This window comes from Pristiophorus japonicus, unplaced genomic scaffold (assembly GCF_044704955.1).
Source record: "Pristiophorus japonicus isolate sPriJap1 unplaced genomic scaffold, sPriJap1.hap1 HAP1_SCAFFOLD_33, whole genome shotgun sequence".
In the NCBI taxonomy this organism is placed as follows: Eukaryota; Metazoa; Chordata; class Chondrichthyes; family Pristiophoridae; genus Pristiophorus; species Pristiophorus japonicus.
In genome coordinates this window covers 8,057,076-8,083,134 of record NW_027253106.1, presented here as the reverse complement: position 1 = coordinate 8,083,134, position 26,059 = coordinate 8,057,076, and the positions used below count along the sequence as shown (strand labels likewise).

Genomic DNA, 26,059 nt, shown 5'->3' with positions numbered 1-26,059 from the left:
TAACCAGTCTCTTCCTCTGAAGTCTGTCTCACTGTTTCCCCAGTCTCCTTTTGATGTTACCAGGAATTAATATTTTGAACCAGACCCCGAAAGCACAGTGTGTAAAATGGTTTATGGTTGAAGAGTTCACTTGCAGAGCAGAGAAGAAACGATTCAATTATGGACTCTCCTTCAGTTAGCCTTTCTTTAATTGTGCAAAAGAAGATCATGGATTAATTAATGATGTTTTTCCGTGAAAGTAATATAAAATTTAATGAAAAGTTATCACCCAACGGGGGACTCGAATCACAGATGTTCAGATGAAGGGTCTCATGCTCTACCAACTGAACAGACTGCACTGACCATGATATTTGTGAACTTATCCTTTATATTCAGTGTTTTCTCGCCCTTTGATGGGATGAAGTGCAGCGGATATCACGTTGGCCTCACACGCGAAGGGTGCCCGGTGGATCCGTTTTCTTTCACTAAAAGTTATCTATTTATTGAAGTGAAATAAAGAGCAATTAAGGAATAAGGGAGCCCTTTTGCCAGGAGAATAAATACCAAATAAAAACAGCAAATGCTGGAAATCTCAGCAGGTCTGGCAGCATTTGCCAGAAGACTAGACTTACCTCTGATTGTTCATCCACAGCACGTTCAACCATAATGCTTCTGGCCAGGATCAAATCGGTGACCTTACGCGGATAAAGCAAACGTAATAATCACTACACTAAGAAAAGCTCTGGCACAGCTGGCAAAACAGAGGGGAGCTGACCAGTGAGCTCCCTCTGTGCTGATCACCACTGATTTTTAATGTGGAATCAAGTCATCCTCGACTCCGGCGATTACCGAAGAAGTGAGGAGGATCAGGAATGTGTTGGCTGACCTTAAACAACTTCTGTCGCACACTGAAAGTTCTCAATCCTTCTCCTCCGCTGCCCTTTACAGAAATGTCACGGATCACCCAGCCACCGTGTTCACTTCCACATCCTCACAGTGGGGCCACAGAGGCTCCTACCATCTCCCCACGATCAGCGAACTCAGCCAGTTTGTAAATTTAAACCCCAAACACATGTCCGGCAACGGGCAGGAGAAACACGAGAATCTGTGAGCTCGGTCCGTAACAGAAAATAATGGGGTCATTCATGTTGATTACAGCAATTACTAATCGTCTCACAGACCTCAATTATATTTATTTGACGAATTGACCGATAATCGTTACCAGGTGAGTGCGCCGGACTTAACCCCTCAACCACCAGGGAACAGCTACGATACTTGTCGATATATTCATATATATTTAAATATGAACCTGAATATCAACGGTTAGCTGCCTAGACCTCATGGCGCAACAGTAGTGCATCTAACTTTGAGTGAGAGAAATTGTTCCACAGTGAAACTCGTTTCATATTTTGTTCCCTTTAAACACGAGAAACTGAGACAGGGGGAATAAATAGAGAAACCAAAGCACAGGGATACAGACAAGAGGAAGAGAGAAGGGGAAATACTGTTCCACCCAGAACTAATACAGAAACCACTCTGCTGCGCTCAGGGTGGCCACCCGCAGCCTGGATACACGAACGTCCCAACAGCTCATTGACTGTCGGAGTGGGACCGTGTGGCACTTCAGTCGACAGGACGAAAAAGTAACGTCACTGATTCGGTCTCATGTGCTCCTCTAATCAAGAATAGCGACACACAAAATAGTACTTTTATAATCGTTACCTCCATTTTTGTCAAACAGTTGGCTTGTTGGTCTCGGGGCATGATTCTCCATTCAGCTTTTTTGTGAGAAGCTTTGGGTTCTAACCCTGGATGAGCCCATTATTTTGCTGATAATTTTGAAATTGCATAGAAACTTTGCAAAGAAGGACTTCTATTTCTGCATTCAGGAACTCATGACGCCCAAAGCGCTTTACAGCCGTTGAGTTATGTTTGAAGTGTTGTAGTGTGGGAATAGATGTGCCCCAATCACCCCACTCGAACCTCAACACTTTGCCAAGGAGGTTGGTGCAAATAATCAGGTGCCTCAGTGACTTGGACTTTCTTTGAATGAGTTCTGCTTGGACCTGCATTCAAGCTTGAAACAGCAACTGGGCTTCCATCTCACGGGAGCAGCGTGTTGTGGTTAGCGAGCAGGTGACGAGGTTTGGGGTTGATGTGCATCACTTTCAATCTTTGAAATTTCACCAAGCAAAGATACGATGAATCCAACTGTCCCTGTAAGCATTTAGTTCACGTTTTATCATAGGAATATCTGCAGTCAGGAGCTGAAAAGGAATTAAAACCTAATACCGGCTTCGGGACAATCAGAATACTTCATCGCAGACAAAGCTGGAAGGCTGGAAAGTAGATCACACCGGTTGTGGGAGAGCTGGTTGGCGGTGACATGCAAGTGTCTGCAGTGTGCGGGATCAGACTGCTTCCACACTTCCACAATGAATGCCCCACACTTTAATTGGGAAAAGTACAACTGAGAGTGGACAAGTTGCATCCCGGCCAGAGCAATCTGAAGCTTTAACTGACTGACACCCTGGTTTGGGATGTCTTGAAACGTATGTATAAGTTAGTTGCTGTTGGGCAATGGGATTTTGCATTCAGCCGTTTATCAAATAGTTGTTGGTTCGAGCCCACCGAAATACGAAGCCTTTGAATGTTTTTTCCCCGAGAATTCGGTACCGCACAGTTCCAGGTTGTCATTGTGCGTTTTGGCTGCACGAATAAATTCCGCAAACATTGCAAGCAGTGCTGTTATCCAGTGATTTTCCACTCCAATACTTTTATGAACATTCAGTTCATGTAAAATGATAACAATTTTTTACATGGTTCATGTCCTCCATCCAGTCCACTCGAAATAAATTCCGTTATTGGGTTTAAAGGAACTGGTGGAAATTGCCTGACCTATCGTTATGGCTTTGCTCAGATTCTGAGTTTCAACTGTGAACAGTTTGCGAAGGATTACCTCATGGCCAATGCCAAGCACAAAAAATCTCTCAGCATTCATTTTGGAATCCGTCAAATTTGCAATGTCCTGCGAGGCGCCTCAGTTCGGCGACACAGCTCGCCACTGCCTGGCCCTCCGACCATTGGCACGTGCAGAACCGATACCTCGCCATCAGAACGCTTTCTTTAGGATTTAGATGCTCCTCGACCAGCGTACACAATTATTCATAGGAATTAGTTGTTGGTTTCACCAGATCGAGAAGATTCTTCATGAGGCCATAGGTTGTTGCCCCTCAGACGGTAAGGAGGATCGCCCTGCATTTGCCAGCGTTATCGTCCCTTTCCAGCTCGTTGGCCACGAAGTATTGGTCGAATCTCTCCACGAAGGCTTCGCAGTCGTCCCCTTCTGAGAACTCCTCCAGGATACCAAATGTTCCTTGCATTTTCGCGTGGTTGTTCGGTGTCTCATCGCCAATTGATAAGCTCAAAATAAAGGATGAAACTGAGTACTGTGAGCAATGAGTAATTGTGACATTAGCTCCTTTAATAAGACTCCAGAGTGCAGGTACATCATGGGTGCCCTGCTTAGATACCGTGCTCCCAAGGGATGCTGGGATCACTTGGAATCCCAACAGGTGGGCCCTCTGATGGTGGTGTGATACAGGTTGCCAAGGGTTAAATACATATCACAAGGTGTTTACAGAAATCAACCATCAAAAGCCTTGTCATTAACCACAGGGATTTCCGGCAATTTCCTGATCGAAAAAGCTTTCTGTCCTTGTCCAAAAGTTGCAGATGTGGAAATTGGGGAGTTTAATGACTTTGAAAGGAGAACATTGTTGTTTGGTGCAGTTCTGGTCAGAGAAATGATTGTGAAAGGAACTTTTTGCAGAGAGAGGGATTGAGCATTTCAGCTTGTTGCTTAACATTTCTCTCTGGGCACTGAGCTCAGCAGCAGTTTCTGTCGTGTCGTGGTTATCACATTTCCCTCACACGTGAAAGGTTCCCGGTTCAAGCCTGCGCAGAAACATTACATCTCAAGCAAAAACTTTTCTGCAATAAAATTGAACAAAACCTTTTTTGAATACCTTGTTGCATGAGCAACGAACATTGAAAACCAGTCTCCTCAAATACAGGTTGTGTAAAATCAGATCGGGGATAAAACTTCATCAAGGATTAAAGTTTCATGAATTATTTAAGTTCAGTTATTGAAGTTTTGACTGTCCCTGTTAGCGTTGTTTCACAGACTGAAAGAAATGCTGTCGGTTTTTCCCAGCAGATCTAAGCTGCATTTGAAAGCGACAAAAAATTAGGTAATATTTCGCTCTTCCCCAGTTCCAGAGCTCAGAGGGTTATTGTCCTTCCCTGAGATGGAAGCAACCTCAGACCCGGGCCAAAGTTCGCCGTGCATCGAGCAGAGGCTCAGGAAAACCCCGGGGGAGAGGATATCCCGGTCACTGGGACTTCCAGCAAACTTGAACAAGCGCCCAGTCCAAAATTTTCCAGAGTAATAACTTTTAACTGGAGCATCTAATAGTACGGACGGCCGAGCGGTCTGAGGCGCTGCTCTCATTATTTGATGAAATTATCAACATCCTGAGTTTGCAGTTTTATCATTGTGCAAAAGAAGATCATGGGTTCATAATGATATTTACCCACGAAAGCAACATAAAAGTAATCGACCAACGTGGGGCTCGAACCGACTACTCTGACATTCAGTGTATCACACTTGACCGACTGAGCTAGCCGGGCTTCTCACGACCTACCCTGCCAATCGCCTTCAGAATATTGTCCATTTCACTGAGATCACGTCGCTTTCTTCCAAGCTCCAGAGAGTATCGGCCCATTCGACACAATCTCTCACCAGAGAACAGTCCTCTCATCCCAGGAATCAATCTGGTGAACCTCCGTTGTACCACCTCCAAGGCAAGTGTATCCTTCCTCAGATAAGGAGACCAAAACTGTGCGCAGCACTCCAGGTGTGGGCTCACCAGGGCACTGTACAATTGTAGCAAGACTTTCTTACTCTTGCACTATGGGCTATATATGAAATGATATTGGCCGAATATCCTGTTTCTCTGCTGATTCTACGGTTGTATAAAAAGTTACTAAAATTCGACAGTTGCTCGGCAAAAATATTTGAATTTCCTTCATGTGCTACACATGTGAATGGATTAATGATGAGTGAAACAATTATTCAGTCTCTCACAGACTTGAATTATTTTTGTCAACTTGCTCTGTAAAAAATATTTTCCAAACCGGGAATCAAACCCAGACCATGGCAGTAAGTGCAGCAAATCATAACCACTAGACTATCAGGGAACACTGCGTGCAGTCTCTGCGATAGCTTTAAATCTAGTCAGCTTAACATCACAGCTAAGAATTGTGCGTTGAAACGGCGTGAAACTGGATTTGCTGGGAGCAGCGTGGAGGCCCCGACCTGCGTGAGAACACCAGCGGCAGGTCGGGGCCATAAAAGGTGCGATGAGCGGCGGCCTGGGTGCAGCGTGGTCGTGTACCACAGCAATGTACAGCGCGAGCTGGTGCAGGAGGGCGACGGCAGCGAAGAGTGACGTCATCAAAGTCCAGGTCGGTGATTGGAGCTTGGGCAGGTACAGCAGGAGCAGCGAGAGACTTTCGAGGGATGTGATCGTGGCCCAGTGGCGGCGTGAGCTCAGGGCCAGTGGCAGCACGGGCCAGCCCACACTGCGATATGTGTGGGCACTGGGTCCGTGCAGCAGAGCTGGTGTCCAGTCGTCTTGGATAACCCTTGATACTGAACTAAGACTTCGCTCTGTCAAGCACGTGTGAGAGCTGGGGTGAAACGGCCACCACAGTTTTTAAAAATCCACGCACAGGCATCTTCCAGCCTTCAACATGCAGTTCGGGACATGGAATATTAGGTCCATCATTGAAACACCTGTGAACTCATCCTTTTTTGGCATGGAAGCAAGTCATCCTCGCATCGAGGGACTGCCGATGATGATGATGAACTTGATTTTCTGCAGTCCGCTGGCAGCAGGTAATGAAAGCGGGTGTGAGAGGGCCAGTGACATGTAATTACTGCTTCTGATGCTGTCTGAACCACGGTGGGAGTGGCCTGGGATTTTAAAGCCCTTTAATTGCACCAATGCAGGGTAAATTAAACTGTGTTTCAGGAACCTTCATGGACACAAACATGGACACTCTGCTCTGTAGACCTCGTGGTGAAAAAGTAGTGTGTCTGACTGCACATCAGAAGTCTGTGTGTTTATATCACGTCGGCGTAACTGCACTTTTCCATATTGCGCATCCATAATTGAAATTTTCTTTGCTGTATTACAATTTACTTTCCCACCCATCTTTGTATCATCAGCAAACTTGGCTCCATTACAATCGGTCCCTGTATCCCTGGGATAGGGGAGGGAAGACACACCGGAGAAGTGTGAGCTCGTGGACCGGAGACGTTGCAGCTGCTGCAGCTATGCGTTTTATCGGGGAGGGACGGGGGGCGAACCGGCCGAGCGAGCGGAGAAGCTGAGAAGCTGCTATGCTTTTCATCGGATTTGACACTGTTTGACAATGGCAGAGTGCCAAATTTTCTCTTCCTACTACGCATGCGCGAAGGTGCCGGCAGTGTTTTCGGCGCAGGCATTTGGCTCCGCCCTCCACTTTACCATCGACCCACGATCGGACTCCGGGGACTGTACACAGCGGCCAGGATGGGGCGAGTTTTTCCCCGCGCCATTTCCAGCGCGCAGTCGGTTCACTTGAGGTCAGTGCGCCGACAAAACTTGTTGGGGAAAATCAAGGCCTTGAAGAGTCAGGAGTACACTGAAGGAAATGCAAATATGTTTGCCGAGGAACTGTCAATTTTTATTACTTTTTATACAACCGTCATATCAGCAAAAAAACAGGGCACTCGGCCCATAGTACCTAATATATAGACCACAGTACAAGAGTAAGGAAGAGTTGCTGCAATTGCACAGGGTCCTGGTGAGACCACACCTGGAGTACTGCACACAGTTTTGGTCTTCTTATTTAAGGAAGGTTATACTTGCCTGGGAAGTGCTACAACGGAGGTTCACCAGATTGATTCCTGGGATGAGAGGACTGTCTTAAGTTGAGAGATTGTGTAGAATGGGCCGATATTCTCCGGAGTTTAGAAGAATGAGAGGTGATCTCATTGAAACACACAATATTCTAAAGGGGATTGACAGAGTAGACGCTGAAAGTTTGTTTCCCCAGGGCTGGATTGTCTGGAACCTTGGGGCACAGACTCAGATTAAGGGTTCTGCAAATTAAGAAAGGGATGAGGAGGAATTTCTTCACTCAGAGGGTTATGCATCTTACGAATTATCTGCCCCACAGGCCTGTAGATGCTGAGTCTCTTGATATATTCAAGGCTGCGTGAGATAGATTTTTGAGTCTCAGGGAATCAAGGGATCGAGAGATCACTGGAGTTTCGAAGAATGAGAGGGGTCTCATAGAAACATATAAAATTATGACGGGACTGGACAAGTTCCGATTTTGGGAAGTCCAGGACCAGATGTCAGAGTCTCAGGGATAAAGGGTAAGCCATTTAGGACTGAGATGAGAAGAAACCTCTTCACTCAGAGAGTTGTTAACCTGTGGAATTCTCTGGCGCAGAGAGTTATTGATGCCAGTTCGTTAGATATATTCAAGAGGGAGTTAGATGTGGCCCTTATGGCCAAAGGGATCAAGGGGTATGGAGAGAAAGCAGGAAAGGCGTACTGAGCTGAATGATCAGCCATGATCTTATTGAATGGTGGTGCGACTCGAAGGGCCGAATGGCCTACGCCTGCACCTATTTTCTATGTTTCGATGATTCTATTGTCTGCTACTGCTTCTTTAATTATGGATTCCAACATTTTCCGAACCACAGATGTTAGGCTAACTAGTCTATAGTTTCCTGATTTTTTCTGCCTCCTTTTTTAAATAGTGGCATTACATTTGCATTCTTCCAATCTGCTGGGTCTTCCCCAGAATCCAGCGAGTGCATGTCCACAGATCCCTGAAAGTAGAAGGCCAGGTAGCTAAGGTGGTTAAGAAGGAATATGGAATGCTTGCCTTTATTAGCCGAGGCATAGAATACAAGAGATGGACTCGATGGAGCAGGTTATGTCACAGCTGGAGTACTGCGTGCAGTTGTGGTTGCCGTATTACAGGAAGACGTGATTGCACTGAAGGTGGTACAGAGGAGATTTACAAGTCTGTTGCCGTGAGTGGACAATCTTAGCCATGAGGACTGATTAGATAGGCTGGATTTGTTTTCCAATGAACAGAATCTGAGAGGAGACATTATTGAGGTGTATAAATTTATGAGGGGCCCAGATATAGTCGATAGAAAGGGCTAATTTCCCTTAGCAGAGGGGTCAACAACAAGGAGGCATAAATTTAAAGTAATTGATAGAAAGATTAGAGGGGAAATGTCTTCAACCAGAGGATGGTGGGGGTCTGGAACTCACTGCCTGAAAGGGTGGTACAGGCAGAAACTCTCACCACATTTAAAAAGTGCTTGGATGTGCACCTGAAGTGCCATAACCTGCAGGGTTATGGACGAACAGCTGGAAAGTGGGATTAGGCTGGAGAGCCTCTTGTTGGTCGGCGTGGACACGATCAGCCGAAATGGCCTCCTTCCGTGCTGTAAACTTCTTTGATTCAATGAACTCCTTTGCAAAGAGTTGAGGTGCGTGTGATGTGATTTGCGCACATCTTTCCTCACGTGACAACATTTCAAAGGCAACTCAACGACTGCAAAGCACTTTGGGGCGTCATGAGTTCCTGACAAACGCTGCAGAAATGCAAGTCCTTATTTGCAAATGTTTGATGCAAATTCAAGGCTGCTCTTCGATTTGAAACCAGGATCTCTCGCAAATTTCCAGTAACAACCCCAAAGCAACAATCATACCCCGAGACCAACGTGCTTAGCAAATGTGGAGATAACATGTAATCATTATTGAAGCATTTTTAATATGTGTTACTATTCTTGATCGGAGGAGCACATGAGACGAAATCGGTGACTTTGCATTTTCGAAATGTTTTCAGAAGCGCTGCATGGTCCCACTCCTTCAGCAAATGAGCTGTTAGGACATTCATGTATCCATCATCGTCATCATAGGCGATCCCTCGAAACGAGGATGACTTGCTTCCACGCCGAAAAAGGATGAGTTCACAGTTGTTTCAATGAAGGACCCGCACTACATCCTGTAGGGTGGAAGATGCCTGTGCGTGGATTTTTTTAACGTGTGGGGGCCATTGCACCCCAGCAATGAAACGTGCTTGAGAGGGCGAGGTCTTGGTCCAGTGGCAAGGATGAACCAAGATGACTGGAGACTAGCTCTGTTGCACGGAGCTCGTGCACACACATATCACAGTGTGGCCTGGCCCGTGCTGCCCCTGGGACACTGGCCCTGAGCTCATGCCTCCCTCGCCCCGATCACGTCCCTCCACAGTCTCTCGCCGCTCCTTCGCCCCGATCTCGCCGCTCCTGCTGTATCTGCCCATGCTCCAATCACCGGCCTGGACCTTGATGAGGTCACTCTTCGCTGCCACCGCGCTCCTGCACCAGCTCGCGCTGCTCCCTTGGATAGTCTGCCGGGACCTCCAAGCTGCTCCCAGGGCCGCTCGCCGTTCCTTTTATGGCCCCGGCCTGCCGCTGGTGTTCTCCCGTTCGTGTATCCAGGCTGCGGATGGCCACCCCGAGCACAGCAGAGTGGTTTCTGCATTAGTTCTGGGTGGAGACAGTATCTTTCCCCTTCTCTCTTCCTCTTGTCTATATCCCTGGGCTTTTATTTCTCTATTTATTCCCCCTGTCTCAGTTTCTCATGTTTAAATGGGGACAAAAGATGAAATGGATGTAACTGTGGAACAATTTCTCTCACTCAAAGTTAGACGCACTACCGTTGCGCCATGAGGTCTGGGGAGCTAGCCGTTGATATTCAGGTTCATATATAAATATATATAAATATATCGACATGTATCATAACTGTTCCCTGGTGGTCGATGGGTTAAGATCCGGCGCACTAACCTGGTTTCAATCGTTGATCAATTCATTGCATAAAAATAATTGAGTTCTGTGAGACGATTAATAATTGCGGTAATGACCATGAATACCGATTCTTTCTGTGACAGACCGAGCTGACAGACTATCTGACTTCTCCTGCCTTTCGCCGGGCACGTGTGCCGGGTTTAATTTTTTAAACTGGGCGAGTTCGCTGAACGTGGGGAGAAGGTAGGAGTCTCTGTGGCCCCACTCTGAGAATGTGGAAGTGAACACGTTGGCTGGGTAATCCATGACATTTCTGGAAAGGGCAGCGGAGGAGAAGGATTGAGAACTTTCAGTGTGGGACAGAAGTTGTTTTCGGCGCCTGTTGGCTCCAACCCAGATGTTTAAAATTGCTGTCGAGGAACAGCCAGGATGTTCTTGAATAGTGGACCAGGCTCGAGGGGCCGAATGGCCTACTCAGACCCCTAATCCTTACATGTTTAAAATCTTAACACCTTTCACGGGAGAACAAACTCGCCCCTGAGCATGCATGAGGAGAAAGCTCCAGAAAATATTCCCGCCCGATGAGCTTTTGCGTGTGAGGCGAACGTGCTAACTGGTGCACTGCAGAAACATCTCCACTTTCAGCACCCGGTCAGCCGGAAGTGTCAAGCGAGCTGAATCCCACTTTCAAGCTATTGGTCGTGGTGTTTAACAAACAATTAAATACACTTAATGTTTAAAAAGTGGAAGTTTCAGAAGTGTGATATGAACCCACACCTCCAGTAGAGAGTGCAGTCGAAATACACAACCTTATACCGCTCGGCCAACCTGACTATTTAGGGATATATGTGACCAGCTGCAGGTTTATGTTGAAGTTTTGTGTCCTGTCACATGAAATAAATGAGGGCAGCAGGCGAATCTTTGCCTGATTCCGGGGAAACAGTGAGACAGAGCTTGGAGCAAGGATATGGTTATTTAGAGACAGCAAAGAAACTATTAATTCACGAATTATCCTGAAGAACAGAGACTTCGACGTGATCTGGGTTCAGACGTGCTAACGTTGCGCCACGAGGTCTATACAACACATAGCAAATGTTTGGCGACATGAAGGTTTCACAATACAAGGTGCTTTAAAATCCCCGCCCATTCTCACCGGCTGTCAGAAGCAGTGCTCACCTGCCAGTCACCGTATGTTTTTTGTTAAACTTTTGTGTTGCTTTGATGGGAAAGCATCATTAATTAACCCCTCACCTTCTTTTACACAATGAACGAAATGCTAACGAAGGCAGAGTCGATACTTCAACCATTTTTTTCAGTGTTTTGCATAGAAACATAGAAACATAGAAAACAGGTGCAGGAGTAGGCCATTCGACCCTTCGAGCCTGCACCACCATTCAATATGATTATGGCTGATCATTCACCTCAATACCCCTTTCCTGCTTTCTCTGCATCCCCTTGATACCTTTAGCCGTAAGGGCCACATTTAACTCCATTTTGAATATAGCTAACGAACTGGCCTCAACAACTTTCTGTGGCAGAGAACTCTACAGGTTCAGAATTCTCTGAGTGAAGAAGTTTCTCCTCATCTCGGTCCTAAATGACTTACCCCTTGTCCTTAGACTGTGTCCCCTGTTTCTGAACTTCCCCAAAATCTGGGCCATTCTTCCTGCCTCGAACCTGTCCAATCCCGTCAGACCTGTAAATGTTTCTTTGCGGTCCCTTCTAATTCTTCTAAATTTCAGTGAATATAAGTTCAGTTGATTCAGTTATTCTTTACATGTCAGTCCTGCCATCCTGGGAATCAGTCTGGTGAATCTTCGCTGCACTCCCTCAGTAGCAAGAACGTCCTTCCTCAGATTAGGAGACCAAAACTGAACACAATATTCCAGATGAGGCCTCACCAAGGCCTGCGTCTGCGCACATACAGAGGCTGAACTCCAGGACAGTGTCGAGTATTTACTGAGGCGTATGAAAGCATGGACCTTACATTAAACATCCGTAAGACAAAGGTCCTCCACCAGCCTGTCCTAACTACACAGCACTGCCCCCCAGTCGTCAAGATCCACGGCGCGGCCCTGGACAACGTGGACCACTTCTCATATCTCGGGAGCTTCCTATCAAAAAGTGCAGGCATCGGCGACGAGATCAACACGGCCTCCATGCGCCAGTGCAGCTTTCGGCCGCCTGAGGAAAGTAGAGTTTGAAGACCAGGCCCTCAAAACTGCCACCAGGCTCATGGTCTAGAGGGCTGTAGTAATAATACCTGCTACTCCTGCAAGGCTCAGAGATATGGACCATGTACAGTAGACACCTCAAGTTGCTGAAGAAATACCATCAACGATGCCTCCACAAGATCCTACAAATCCCCTTGGAGGACAGACGCACCAACATCAACGACATTATTCATGCTAACGTCCCCAGCTTTGAAGCACTGACCACATTCGATCAGCTCCGCTGGGCAGGCCACATAGTCCGCATGCCAGACACGAGATTCCCAAAGCAAGTGCTCTACTCGGAGCTCCTTCATGGCTAACGAGCCAAAGGTGGGCAGCAGAAACTCTACAAGACACCCTCAAAGCCTCCCTGATAAAGTGCTACATCCCCATTGACATTCAGGAGTCCCTGGCCCAAGACCACCCTCAGTGGAGGATGTGCATCCGAGAGGCCGCTGAGCACCTCGAGTCTCAATGCCGAGTGCATGCGGAAATCAAGTGCAGACAGCAGAAAGAGCGTTCGGCAAACCTGTCCCACCCATCCCTTCCATCAACGACTATCTGTCCCACCTGTGATAGGGTGTGTGGCTCCCTCATTGGAATGTTCAGCCACCAAAGAACTCACTTTAGGAGTGGAAGCAAGTCTTCTCCGATTCCGAGCGACTGGCTATGTAGATTACAAAATTAGTGGAAACCCCCGAGTGTTTGGACTTACTGAAAAGGAAATTCGATTTGTGCCTATTAAACATAACGTTTGGGATCCTAAAAAGCAGATGGAAGAAATCTACGAGTCTTAATCAAGTTTGGGATTTTAAAAGGCAAGTTTGGGCCTGTTGGGAAAGCTGCAGTGACAGAGTGGTGGGATTTAGAATTTGTGTATTGTAGCTGATCACTTTGTCTGGGGGATCTCTTAACCATAGTCAGGCGCCCAGAAAACATTAGCATTTAAACAATCGACCATGGAAGAAACATTATCCACCCCACTCACATGACCCAAATATCACATACATATTCCAACAGCTTTTCAACATGTATAGACATATCTGGCTCAGCCCAGACTTCCCGAAGCCAAAGCAGTGCTATTACAAAGGACAAGAATTCATTGGTTCATAAATAAGAAGAATCGCCATCCCAAAGTCTACCAACACAGGATTAAAACATTTAATCAAGTGTCAGTAAGCTAGCCCACCAAAACTTACAGAAAGAACACCACTTAAAAGCCATGGGCAGCAAAACTCAAACAAAAGAAACGTTAAATTTGGCACGAAGATTAAGCAGCCTCTCGGAGTATAACTGGGTGCCTATCGTACCAAGAGCAGCCTATTTCTCTGACCATTTCTTTGGAACAACAAGATCAAGATCGAGAGCACACGGCGAGTAAACACAGGAAGAGACATCACGACATCGATGAAAAGAACTGCAAAGAACAATCAGTGGAACACCAATTCGAACTGACTAGGTAACAGTCATCAACCGGACCACCGTGACTGACGAAACGAACCAGGAAAATCAACCACCAAGAAAACCGGGGTCCATGCAAGTTTCCCACTCTACAATTTGTGCCTAGACTGTCCAGCGGGTAAAAATTACCTAAACAACTTAAAACCCAATTGATTACAAAGGAAATTGGGTTCTCACCAGAGATTAATCCAAAATATGTCTAACCACATTAGCGGGCTCACGGGAACTGGCTTCAATACACAGCAAAGGTCCTCCTCCACATCCGGGGTACGGCAAGGCAAAACGGCAAAAAACAAAGAACCACGAAATCGTGAAACAACCCGAGCTGTCAAAGGAAGGGTCTGGTGAGCATGAATCCCTGGAGCACTAGGGTTTGAGCCAGTTAACATAGAAACATAGAAAATAGATGCAAGAGTCGGCCATTCGGCCCTTAGAGCCTGCACCACCATTCAATCTGTTCATGACTGATCATTTCCCCAGTACCCCTTTCCCACTTTCTTTCCATACTCCTTGATCGCTTTAACCATAAGGGCCATATCTTGCTCCCTCTTGAATATATCCAATGAACTGGCATCAACGACACTCTGCGGCAGGTAATTCCACAGGTTAACAACTCTGAGTGAAGAAGTTTCTCCTCAACTCAGTCCTAAATGGCCTACCCCTTATCCTAAGACTATTCTGGACTTCCCCAACATCGGGAACATTCTTCCCACATCTAACCTGTCCCGTCCCGTCAGAATCTTATACATTTCTATGAACTCCCCTCTCATTCTTCTCAACCCCAGTGTAGAAAGGCCCATCTGATCCAGTCTCTCCTCATCTGTCAGTCCAGTCATCCCTGGAATCAGTCTGGTGAACCTTCGCTGCACTCCGTCAACAGCAACAACATCCTTCCTCAGATTAGGAGACAAAAACTGAACACAATTTTCTTGGTGGGGCCTCACCAAGGCCCTGTACTTTTGTAGTAAGACCTCCTTGCTCCTATACTCAAATCCCCTAGCTATGAAGGCCAACATGCCATTTGCCTTCTTCACCGCCTGCTCTCCCTGCATGCCAACTTTCAATTACTGTTGAACCATGACACCCAGGTCTTGTTCCACCTCGACTTTTCCTAATCTGCCACCATTCAGATAATATTCTGCCTTCGTGTTTTTGCCAGCAAAGTTGATAACCTCACACATATCGACATGATACTGCATCTGCTATGCAGTTTCCTACTCACTGAACCTGTCCAAATCATCCTGCAGCCTCTTAGCATTCTTTTCACAGCTCATACCGCCACCCAGTTTAGTGTCATCTGCAAACTTGGAGATATTACACTCAAATTCCTTCATCCAAATCGTTAATGTTTATTGGGATCCCAGCACTGACCCCTGCGGCACACGACTGTTCACTGACTCCCATTCCGAAAAGGAACCGTTTATCCCGACTCTCTGCTTCCTGTCTGCCAACCAATTCTCTATCGACGTCAGTACATTACCACCAATACCATGTGCTTTGATTTTCTACACCAATCTCTTATGTGGAACCTTGTCAAAGGCCTTTCGAAAGTCCAAATACACCACATCCACTGACTCTCCTTGACCACTCAACAAGTTACAACCTCAAAAAATTCCAGAAGATTTGTCAAGCATGATTTCGCTTTCACAAATCCATGCTGACTTGGACCGATCCTATCACTGCTTTCCAAAAGCGTTGCTATTTAATCCTTAATAATTGATTCGAACATTTTCCCCACGACTGATGTCAGGCAAACCGCTCTATAATTTCCAATTTTCCATCTCCCTCCTTTTTTAAAAAGTGGTGTTACATTCGCTACTCTCCAGTCCAGAATCGATAGATTGTTGGAAAGTGATCACCAATGCATCCACTATATCGAGGGCCACATCCTTAAGTACACTGGGATGGAGTCAATCATACCCCGGGGATTTGTCGGCCTTCAATCGCATCAATTTCCCCAACACAATTTCCCGCCTAATAAGGATATCCTTCATTTCCTCCTTGTCACGAGATCCTCGGTCCCCTCGTACATCCGGAGGGTCATTTGTGTCTTGCTTCGTGAAGACAGAACCAAAGTATTTGTTCAATTGGTCTGACATTTTTTTGTTCCCCATTGTTAATTCACCTAATTCCGACTGCAAGGGACCGACGTTTGTCTTCACTAATCTTTTTCTCTTCACACATCTATAGAAGCGTTTGCAATCAGTTTTTATGTTCCAGGCACGCTTCCCCTCGTACTCTATTTTCCCCCTCCTTATTAATCCCATTGTCCTCCTCTGTTGAATTCTAAATTTCTCCCAGTCCTCAGGTTTGCTGCTTTTTCTGGACAATTTATATGCCTCTTCCTTGGATCTAACACAATCCTTAATTTCCCTTGTTAGCCACGGTTGAGCCACCTTTCCTGTTTTATTTTTACTCCTGACAGGGATGTACAACTGTTGAAGTTCATCATTGTTATCAATAAATGTTTCCCGTTGCCTATCCACTGTCAACCCTTTAAGTATAATTTGCCAATCTATTCTAGCCAATTTACACCTCATCCCATTGAAGTTAGCTTTTGTTAAGTTTAGAACCCTCGTCTCAGAATTAACTGTGTCACTCTCCATCTTAATAAAGATTTCTACCATATTATGGTCACTCTTCCCCAAGTATGAATCCCTGGAGCCCTAGAGTGTGACCTAGTTAGAGAGTAAGTGGGAGTTAGGAGGTATTTCTGTTGTGTTTATTACCTGCAATAAAGTATTCCCTATTTTGTAAGATTTTACATTTTTATTGGAGTATATTTGTGTTATTTGCTTTCTTGAATAAAGTCCATCCCTTCTTTGTAAAAACCAGTTGTCTGCTGTACTTTATCGCACCCCTGATTAATAAATCCAAGGTCGAGAACCAGGGAGTGGGAACGACACACAACCGCTCTGCTCAGGAAGGCAAGCTGACAAACCCACCACACCCCCTACAGAATGGCGACCGCGGCAGGACCTTGGACAAAAGGGTGTGATGCAGTCAGCACTGTTTTTGAGGAAAGAAGCAAAATGGAAGAGAGGATTTCCTCTCACATATTCAAGAAAGGCAATATAACAAAGAAATGGGTACTGAACCTATTTCGCGCTGAGCGTCATGTGGACGCTGCCGTCAAATGGACTGAGAGTAAGAACCAAAAGCGCTCTGTGGAGAAAGAAATATGGTTAGTCTGCCTACACGTCCTAGATCAGCAACAAGCACCTCACAGCACTGCACACATTTAGTAATTCACTAACCTCGTGCCAGCTCCACCTAGCTTCTGAAGCCTACCTGTCCCAGTGGTTTGCGGCTGTTCCAATTACACAATCATGGGAATAGTAGTGAGGATGTCGGTCATGGGTGGGATAGCCCGACCCGCACCGATATACAGAGTGGAGAACATTGGGATCATTCAAGGGGGTGCACACGTTCATTTCACATCGGTCCCACTGTAGGTCATAAAGTGGGAGCAAGCTATGATGGGTACTGACCTCACTGGGTGCTGGAGCCTGGGTGCACACATAATATTGTGTCTCCAGCACTCGAACACCTATTATAAACCACAGTGCGGGTTTAAAGCTGCTGGCGCACAGCCTATCAACTGTACCATAGAGGTAATTGCACAAGACCATGTTCCTCCACAGTTGGGACATATTGTGTCACCACCAGTGCGCCCCACTACTAGCATGGACAGCACATCTGGTGTCCGATGCATGAAAGCAGTTTTTGCTTCAAACCTGAGGCAGAAGTGCAAGTGGCCCAGGAATGTATTGTTCCCATTCCCGAACACCCCACTGTTCACCTCACTGAAAGTGAAAAAATCACCAACCTGCAGGATTATGTCATACATTTTGGTGAACAAATCACCCCTCTAACCGAACATCTTACCGCCCTACTAAAAGTTGTAGAAGTATCACAGAAACATTTCCATACTCTCGAACAAAAGTCGATTCAGATAGGGGGCGAAATTTCAGAGATCATAGTTCCACCCTCGTGGTATTTTTTCAGAAATATAGAGTTCCCTTCCTGGATCAGAATAGCTTCCCACGTTTTAGTGCTCCGCCAGCTCGTGATGTTTTTTTATTGATGGTGTACTACCTGCAGGGTGAGGGACCGAGGTCTTCGGTCTCAGCTGGACCAGCCCGAGCAGAACTTAAGGATTGTATCAGGGAGGGAAACACAAAATTTGATATAACACTGCAGTAAAATCGCAGTCACCCGGTGAGGTCCGGTTTAGATTCCACCTGCTGTAAAAACACAGAGGTCAAGTTGTAAAAGGTTTTTCCTGTGTGTGTTTTACTGTGTATTTTTGTGAAAATGGAGTAATGGACGGTTGTTGGACCCACTCTATGCTGTAATGTAACGTATGACTATATTTACCTGTAAACAGTGATACAATTCAAGGGCGAATGTATGTTTGGGTTCAGCTCGGTAATTACAGGGGAAGGTTGACTCTTGGGTGTCAGGAAATTTGGTCACCTAACATGACACTTAGGGATGTAGAGTGTCAAAGGGGGGACTGCAGTGTTGAAAATTCGTGGGAACATCAATCAGTGTTTGGATTCATTGGAAAGGAAATTTAATTTGGGAATATCAACCAAAATGTTTGAGATCCTAAAATGCTTATGGAAGAAATCAATGAGTTTTTAACCAAGTTTGGGACTTTTGAATGCTGAATGTTGGGTCTGCAAGGAAAGGTGATGGGTCAATCTCTCAAAGGCCAGTTTGGACATTGGAGTAAATCGAATTGTCTGGGAACTGTTTACCCTCGAAACCTGCACCCAGAAAACATTAGCATTTAAAGTATCGACCACTGAAGAAACTTTATCCACCCCACCCAGAGGACTTAAATGTCACATACATATTCCAACACCTTTTCAACAGGCATATAAATATCTGGCTCAGGCCAGACTTCCCGAAGAAAAAGCAGTGCTATCACAATGGACAAGAGCTCATCAATTCAGAAAAGTCTATCAACGCCAGTTGAAAACTGAATAAGTTTCAAATAGCTGGGCAGCAAAACATCAACAAAAGAAATGTTAGATTTAGCGCGAAGATTCAACAGGCTCTCCGTGTATAATTAATGGCCTATCGTCCCAAGAGAGCTATCTCTATTCTGACCATCACAGAAATAATTTTTTTGACCAAGAACTTCGGAACAACAAGATCGAGAGAACATGGCAAGAAAACGCAGGAAGAAACATCGCGATATCGGAGAAAAGAACTTGCCCCAATCGCTTCAATACGCAGCAGAGGTCTTCTGGCACGCCTGGGTTATGGCAAGGTAAACCGGCTGTAACCAAAGAACCCGGAAACCACAAAATAGCCCTAACTGTGAAAGGAAGAATTGGTGAGCATTATTCCTGTTGCCCTCGAAACTACTTTTGTTCGAGATTAAGTGGGAGGTCGGAGGTATTTCTGTTGTGTTTATCACCTGAAACAAAGTATTCCCCATTGTTCAGAAGCTTTTGTAAGATTTTACAGTGTTATTGGTGTCTCTTTGTGTTATTTGCTATCTTGAATAAAACCCAAACCTTCTTTGTACAAAACAATTGTCTGCTGTACTTTATCACACCCTGATTAATAAATCCAGCCTCGAGAACCAGGGAGTGGGAGTGACCCACAACCGCTTTGGTCAGGAAGACAAACTGACCCCACACATTACCCCCTCCACTATATCACTCTGTTCATCACAGCTTGTACTTCAGTCTTTCCAGGTAAAATGTACGCTGGCATTTTAATGCATTTATCCAAAATGTTTGGCATGATAACAGAATTCAACATTTTGTCAAGTTAGGGAGTAGGTGACGAAGTTTGGGATTGATGTGCGTCGCTTTCAATCTTTGAAATTTCACCAAGCAAAAAAACGGTGAATTCAACTGTCCCTGTAAGCATTTAGTTCATGTTTAATCATAGGAATATCCGCAGTCAGGAGCTGAGAACGAATTAAAACCTCATACCGGCTTCTGGAAAGTCAGAATACTTCGTCACAGACATGGCACCTGAAGGCTGGAATGTAGATCACACCGGTTGTGGGAGAGCTGGTTGCCGGTGACATGGAAGTGTCTGCTGTGTGCGGGTCCAGACTGCCTCCACGCATCCACAATGAATGTCCCTCCATTTATTTGGGAAAAGTACAACTGAGAGTGGACAAGTTCCATCCCGGTCGGAGCGATCTGAAGCTTTATCTGACTGACACCTTGGTTTTGGATGTCTTGCAACATGCAATGGCATCAGTCTCTGTGGCGCAATGGGTTAGCGCGTTCGGCTGTTAACTGAAAGGTTGTTGTTTCGGGCCCACCCACGGATGAAGCCTCTAACTTTTTTCCCCTGAAGATTCAGTGCCGCACAGTTCCAGGTTTTCATTGTGAGTGTTGGCTGCATGAATATATTCCGCAAATATTGCCAGCTGTTCTGTCTTCCAGTGAGGTCCTACTCCAATACTTTTATGAGCATTCAGTGCATGTAAAACGATAACAATTTTTACATGGATCATGTTCCTCCATCCAGCCCAATAGAAATACGTTAATTTATTGAGTTTAAAGAAACTGGTGGAAATTGATACTATTGATACATATATAGAACTGGAAATTCGGTCTCAAGTGCTCCTCATATCAAGAGTAGGCACACAGACAATCAATGGTTTTATAACTGAGTCATAAACATTTACAATTTTAAACTATTCTCATAAAATACAGTATGTTAATGAGAAAGGCATAAATTTTCATCACATGTAAAGAGAAAATGATTGATAGGAGATACCACTGTCCCCCAGTAAGTATCGTATTATTTCTTTCATTCTGCATAAGGTTGTCGGTTAATTAACGGTGATGAAATCAATTCTGATTTTTTCACATCAGCTGCATGTCGTCAATTTTATAAGGCTTTGAATTTAGAAACTGTGCTTCAAAGGTTACCGCCCTGGCCATATAATCGAAGCGTTTTACGGTGGCATGAGGACTGGTTTTACCCAATCATTTAAAGGTGATTTCAACGAATCACGTGGCGTTACATTCAGATCACGGTTACAATGTGTTTCGATGTGAAACAAGTGGATTGAAAAGGACAATAATGACATCAATCATTACGCTGCAGCGATGCAGCAATGCAGCGTTCCCTGGTGGTCCAGTGATTCGAAGCTGGAGACGAGCGATTAGTCGATGGGTTGTTTGCGGCTTTGATCTGCTGTTGAGAAGCGAGGCGGCAATGCAGGATCTTTTAATAATCTCTCACAACTCAACTGAAAGCAGCCGGAATGAGCAGCTTTGAGAGGGGTTTCTGCACCGTCAGGGCTGGAAACGGGAGGGAGTGAGAGACACTGGGGAGAGTTTGATAGTGTACAGAACTGTATGAGAGAAACAGCAAATGTAAAAGGGCTGTGAGAGATTGCACTTTGTTAAGATTGGACCACTACTGTGAATTATTACATTTTCACTAATATTGAAAGAAACACATTTTTTTTAATGATTTCGCACAGTTTCGAACCACTTTCGCTTATTAGGCAAACGAAATAACCACTGAACTATGGAAATGCTGAGGTTATATATTGTTAAAAACATAACCAGAGCCATAACATACACAGCTGGCCTGCACTGCAAGAACTGGTTTTATGAGAATAGAATGACGGTGCTATATTTAGGACGGGTGTGAGTGTGACAGGAATTGATCAAGTGTTTCCCAGACTTTACACACAGAAACAGGAGGTGGCCATTTAGCAGCGAGTGGTTAGGTTCTGGAATGCACTGCTTGAAAGTGCGGTGGAGGCAGACTCAATCTTATCTATGAAAGGGGAGTTGTATAAGTGTCTGAAAGAAAAGCAATTGCAGGGCTACGGGAAAGGGCGGGTGAGTGGGACTCGCTGAGAGTCGGCACGGGCTCGACGGGCCGAATGGCCTTCCGTGCTACAACCATTCCATGATTCTATAAGTTAGTGGCACATTTCATACTGTGGGTGGAAGCAGAACATTGCATAGGGACATGGAGTGAATCGGCATATCTACAGGCACCTGATTCAGGAGATTGGGGCGGCGCGGAAATTCGGGAGTTTAATGAATTTGAAAGGAATATTTTTGTTTTCTGCAGTTTCGGTCAGAGAAATGTTTGTGAAAGGAATTTTTTGCAGAAAGGGATCCAGCATTTAATCTTCTGCCTCAACACATCTTTCTGGGTGTCATGGTCACATTTCGTTTCTAATTTATCCTTCTAGAATATATATTTCCTTTGCTGTTTCACAATAACATGACCCTTGCTCTAAAGTCTGTCTTACTGTTTCCCCAGTCTCCTGTTGATGTTACCAGCAATGAACATTTTGAACCAGACCCCGAAAGAAGTGTGTAAAATGGTTTATGGTTTAAGAGTTAACTTGCTGAGCATCGATAAATTATCCAATTATGGACTCTCCTTCAGTTAGCATTTCTTTATTTGGGCAAAAGAAGATCATTGGTTAATTAACGATGTATTCCCGTGAAAGCAACATAAAATGTAATTAAAAAATAATCAACAAACTTGGTGTTCCAACCCGAGAACCTGAGATTAAAAGTCTCATGCTCTATCAATTGTGTTAGTCGGGCTTCTGCTAAAGCTCACATTTTTCTCACTGATTCCAACCAGGCGCCTGTTGGCCCCACCCCAGATGTTTCAACTTGCTTTCGAGGAACTGCCAGGATGTTCTTGAATGGCCTACTCTGGCCCCTGATCCTTACATTCTTATCATCTTCAGACCATTCACAGGGCAACAAACGGACCTCTGAGCATGTATGAGGAGAAAGCTCCAGAAAATATTCCCAAACGGTGAGCTTTCGCGTGTGAAGCGAACGTGTTAACCACTGCACTGCGGAAACATCTTCACTTTCAGCACCCGGTCAGACGGAAATGTGAAGCGAGCAGGTGAACTGCTGAATCCCACTTTTATGGAGCTGTTCGTAGTACCAAGAAAATGAGTTCGGCTTTAATACTAAAAAGAAGAAAAGGGATTTGAAACCACTCTTTAAGAGCAGATTGAAAATTGAACAGAGCACCTTCGAAAGCTCGGCCATCCAGACTGTAAGTTAAATTAAATTTTGAAGTTTTGTGTCTTGTAACATGAATTAAAGGAGGACATCTGGCATTTCTGTGACTGACATCGTGGAAACAGTGAGACAAACCTTGGAGCAAGGGTCGGGTTATTGCCAAACAGCAAAGAAATTCTCAATTCCGGAAAACAATGACCCTAACATGATTTGAATAGGCAGCTTTTTGAGCGGCAGTCAGTCCCACTACCGTTGCTCCACGAGGTCTACAGCAGAGAGTGCTCATGTTTGTATTCATGAAGGTTCCTGAAACACAGTTTCATTTACCCTGCATTGGTGCAATGAAAGGGGTTCAAAATCCCGGGCCACTCCCACAGTGGGTCAGAGAGCATCAGAAGCAGTGCCCACCTGTCACTCATACTCTCACGCCCGCGTTCATCACCTGCTGCCCGCGGACTGCAGCAAATCCAGTTCATCATCATTATAGGCAGTCCCTCGAAGCGAGGATGACTTGCTTCCGCGCCAAAAACGGATGAGTTCACAGGTGTTTCAATGATATACCTAATATTCCAGGTCCGGAACTGCATGTTGAATGGTGGAAGATGTCTGTGTGTGGATTGTTTTAACGTGTGGTGGCCCTTGCACCCTCGCCATCACAAGGGATTGACAGAGTGAGGTCTTGGTCCAGAGTCTATGGTTATCCAAGACGACTGGAGAATATCTCTGCTGCACGGACCCAGTCTGCACACATATCGCAGTGTGGGCTGGTCCGTACTGCCCCTGGGCCCCTGGCCCAAAACCCATGCCGCCACTGATCCACGATCACATCCCTCGACATTCTTTCTCAGCTCCTGCTGTACCTGCCCAAGCTCCAATCACCAACCTGGACTTTGATGACGTCACTCTTCGCTACCGTCGCCCTCCTGCACCAGCTCGCGCTGTACCTTGCTGTGGTACACCACCACGCTGCACCCAGGCCGCCGTTCAACGCTCGTTTTATGGCCCCGAACTGCCACTGGTGTTCTCACGCAGGTCGGGGCCTCCACGATGCTCCGAGCAAATCCAGTTACATGCCGTTTCACCACACAATTCTCAGCTGTGCTGGTAAGCTGACTATATTTAAAGCTATCGCAGAAACTGCGAGCAGTATTCCCTGGTAGTCTAGTGGTTAGGATTTGGTGCTCTCACTGCCATGGTCTGGGTTTGATTCCCGGTTTGGAAATAATATTTACAGAGCAAGTTGACAAAAATAATTTAAGTTTGTGAGAGACTGAATAATTGTTTCACTCATCATTAATCAATCCACATGTGTAGCACACTGAAGGAAATTCAAATATGTTTGCCGAGCGACTGTCGAATTTTAATAACTTTTTATACAACCGTAGAATCAGCAGATAAAGAGGATATTCTGCCAAAGCATTTCATATATAGCCCATAGTACAACAGTAAGGAAGTCTTGCTACAATTGTACAGTGCCCTGGTGAGACCACACCTGGAGTACTGCGCACAGTTTTGGTCTCCTTATCTGAGGAAGGTATACACTTGCCTTGGAGGTGGTACAACGGAGGTTCACCAGATTGATTCCTGGGATGAGAGGACTGTTCTCTGGTGAGAGATTGTGTCGAATGGGCCGATACTCTCTGAAGTTTGGAAGAAAGAGACGTGATCTCATTTTAACGGACAATATTCTGAAGGGGATCGACAGGATGGATGCTGAAAAGCCCGGCGAGCTCAGTCGGTAGAACATGAGACTCTTAATCTCAGGGTCGTGGGTTCGAGCCCCACGTTGGGCGATTACTTTTATGTTGCTTTCGCGGTTAAATATCATCAATGAACCCATGATCTTCTTTTGCACAATGATAAACATGCAAACTCAGGGATGTTGATAATTTAATCAAATAATGAAAGCAGCGCCTCAGACCGCTCGGCCGTCCGTACTGTTAGATGCTCCAGTTAAAAGTTATTGCTCTGGAAATTTTTAGACTGGGCGCTTGTTCAGGGTTGCTGGAAGGCCCAGTGACCGGGGTATCCTCTCCCCCGGTGTTTTCTTGAGCTCTGCTCGGTGCACGGCGAGCTTTGGCCCAGCTCTGAGGCTGCTTGCATCCCTGGGATGGACAATAAACCTCTGAGCTCTGGAACTGGGGAAGAGCGAATAATTAACAAGTTGTTTGTCGGTTTCAAATGCAGCTTAGATCTGCTGGTATAAATCGATAGCATTTCTTTCATTCTGAGAAACAACGCTAACAGGGACAGTCAAAACTTCAATAACTGAACTTTAACAATTCATGAAACTTTAATCCTTGATGAAGTTTTATCCCCGATCTGATTTTACACAATCTGTATTTGAGGAGACTGGTTTTAAATGTTCGTTGCTCATGGAACAAGGTATCCAAAACAGCTTGTATTCAATGTTATTGCAGACAAGTTTTTGCTTGAGATATAATGTTTCTGCGCAGGCTTGAACCGGAAACCTTTCACGTGTGACGGAAATGTGATAACCACGACACGACAGACACTGCTACTTAGCTCAGTGCCCAGAGAGAGGTGTTCAGCAACAAGCTGAAATGCTCAATGCCTCTCTCTGCAAAAAGTTCCTTTCACAAACATTTCTCTGCCCAGAACTTCACCAAACAATAATGTTCTCCTTTCAAATTCATTAAACTCCCCAATTTCCACATTTGCAATTTTAAGGACAAAGACTAAAAGGTTTTTCGATCAGAAAATTGCAGGAACCTCCTGTGTTTAATGAAAGGGCTTTTGATTGTTGATTTCTGTGCACACCTTGTGTTATTTATTTAATTATTGGCAACCTGTATCACACCATCACCAGAGGGCCGACCTGTTGGAGTCGCAAGTGATCCCAGCATCCCTTGGGAGCACGGTATGTAAGCACGCCACCCATGAGGTACCTGCACTCTGAAGTCTTAATAAAGGAGCTAATGTCACACTCAATCATTGTTCACAGTACTCAGTTTCATCCTTTATTTTGAGCGTATCAATTGGCGATTAGACAAAGAACAACCGCGCAAAAATGCAAGGAACATTTGGTCTCCTGGAGAAGTTCTCAGAAGGGGACTACTGCGAAGCCTTCGTGGAGAGACTCGACCAATAATTTGTGGCCAACGAGCTGGAAGGGGACGAGAACGCTGCCAAATGAAGGGCGCTCCTCCTTACAGTCTGTGGGGCAACAACCTATGGCCTCATGAATAATCTTCTAGCTCTGGTAAAACCAGCAACTAAATCCTATGAAGAATTGTGTACGCTGGTCTGGGAGCATCTAAATCCTAAAGAAAGCGTTCTGATGGCGAGGTATCGGTTCTACACGTGCCAATGGTCGGAGGGCCAGGTCGTGGCAAGTGATGTCTCAGAACGAAGGCGCCTGGCAGGACATGGAAAATTTGAAGGGTTCCAAAACAAATGCTGAGAGACTTTTTTATGCTTGTCATTGGCCATGAGGTGATCCTTGG

At 45.4% G+C, this 26,059-nt stretch overlaps 1 non-coding gene across 1 annotated transcript; it reads left to right on the top strand.

Moving 5' to 3' along the window:
• Nucleotides 1–24,312: 24,312 nt before the first annotated feature.
• trnak-cuu (transfer RNA lysine (anticodon CUU)) lies at nucleotides 24,313–24,385 on the top strand. Its single transcript has one exon. It is a non-coding gene; the product is annotated as a tRNA-Lys (tRNA).
• Nucleotides 24,386–26,059: the final 1,674 nt, after the last annotated feature.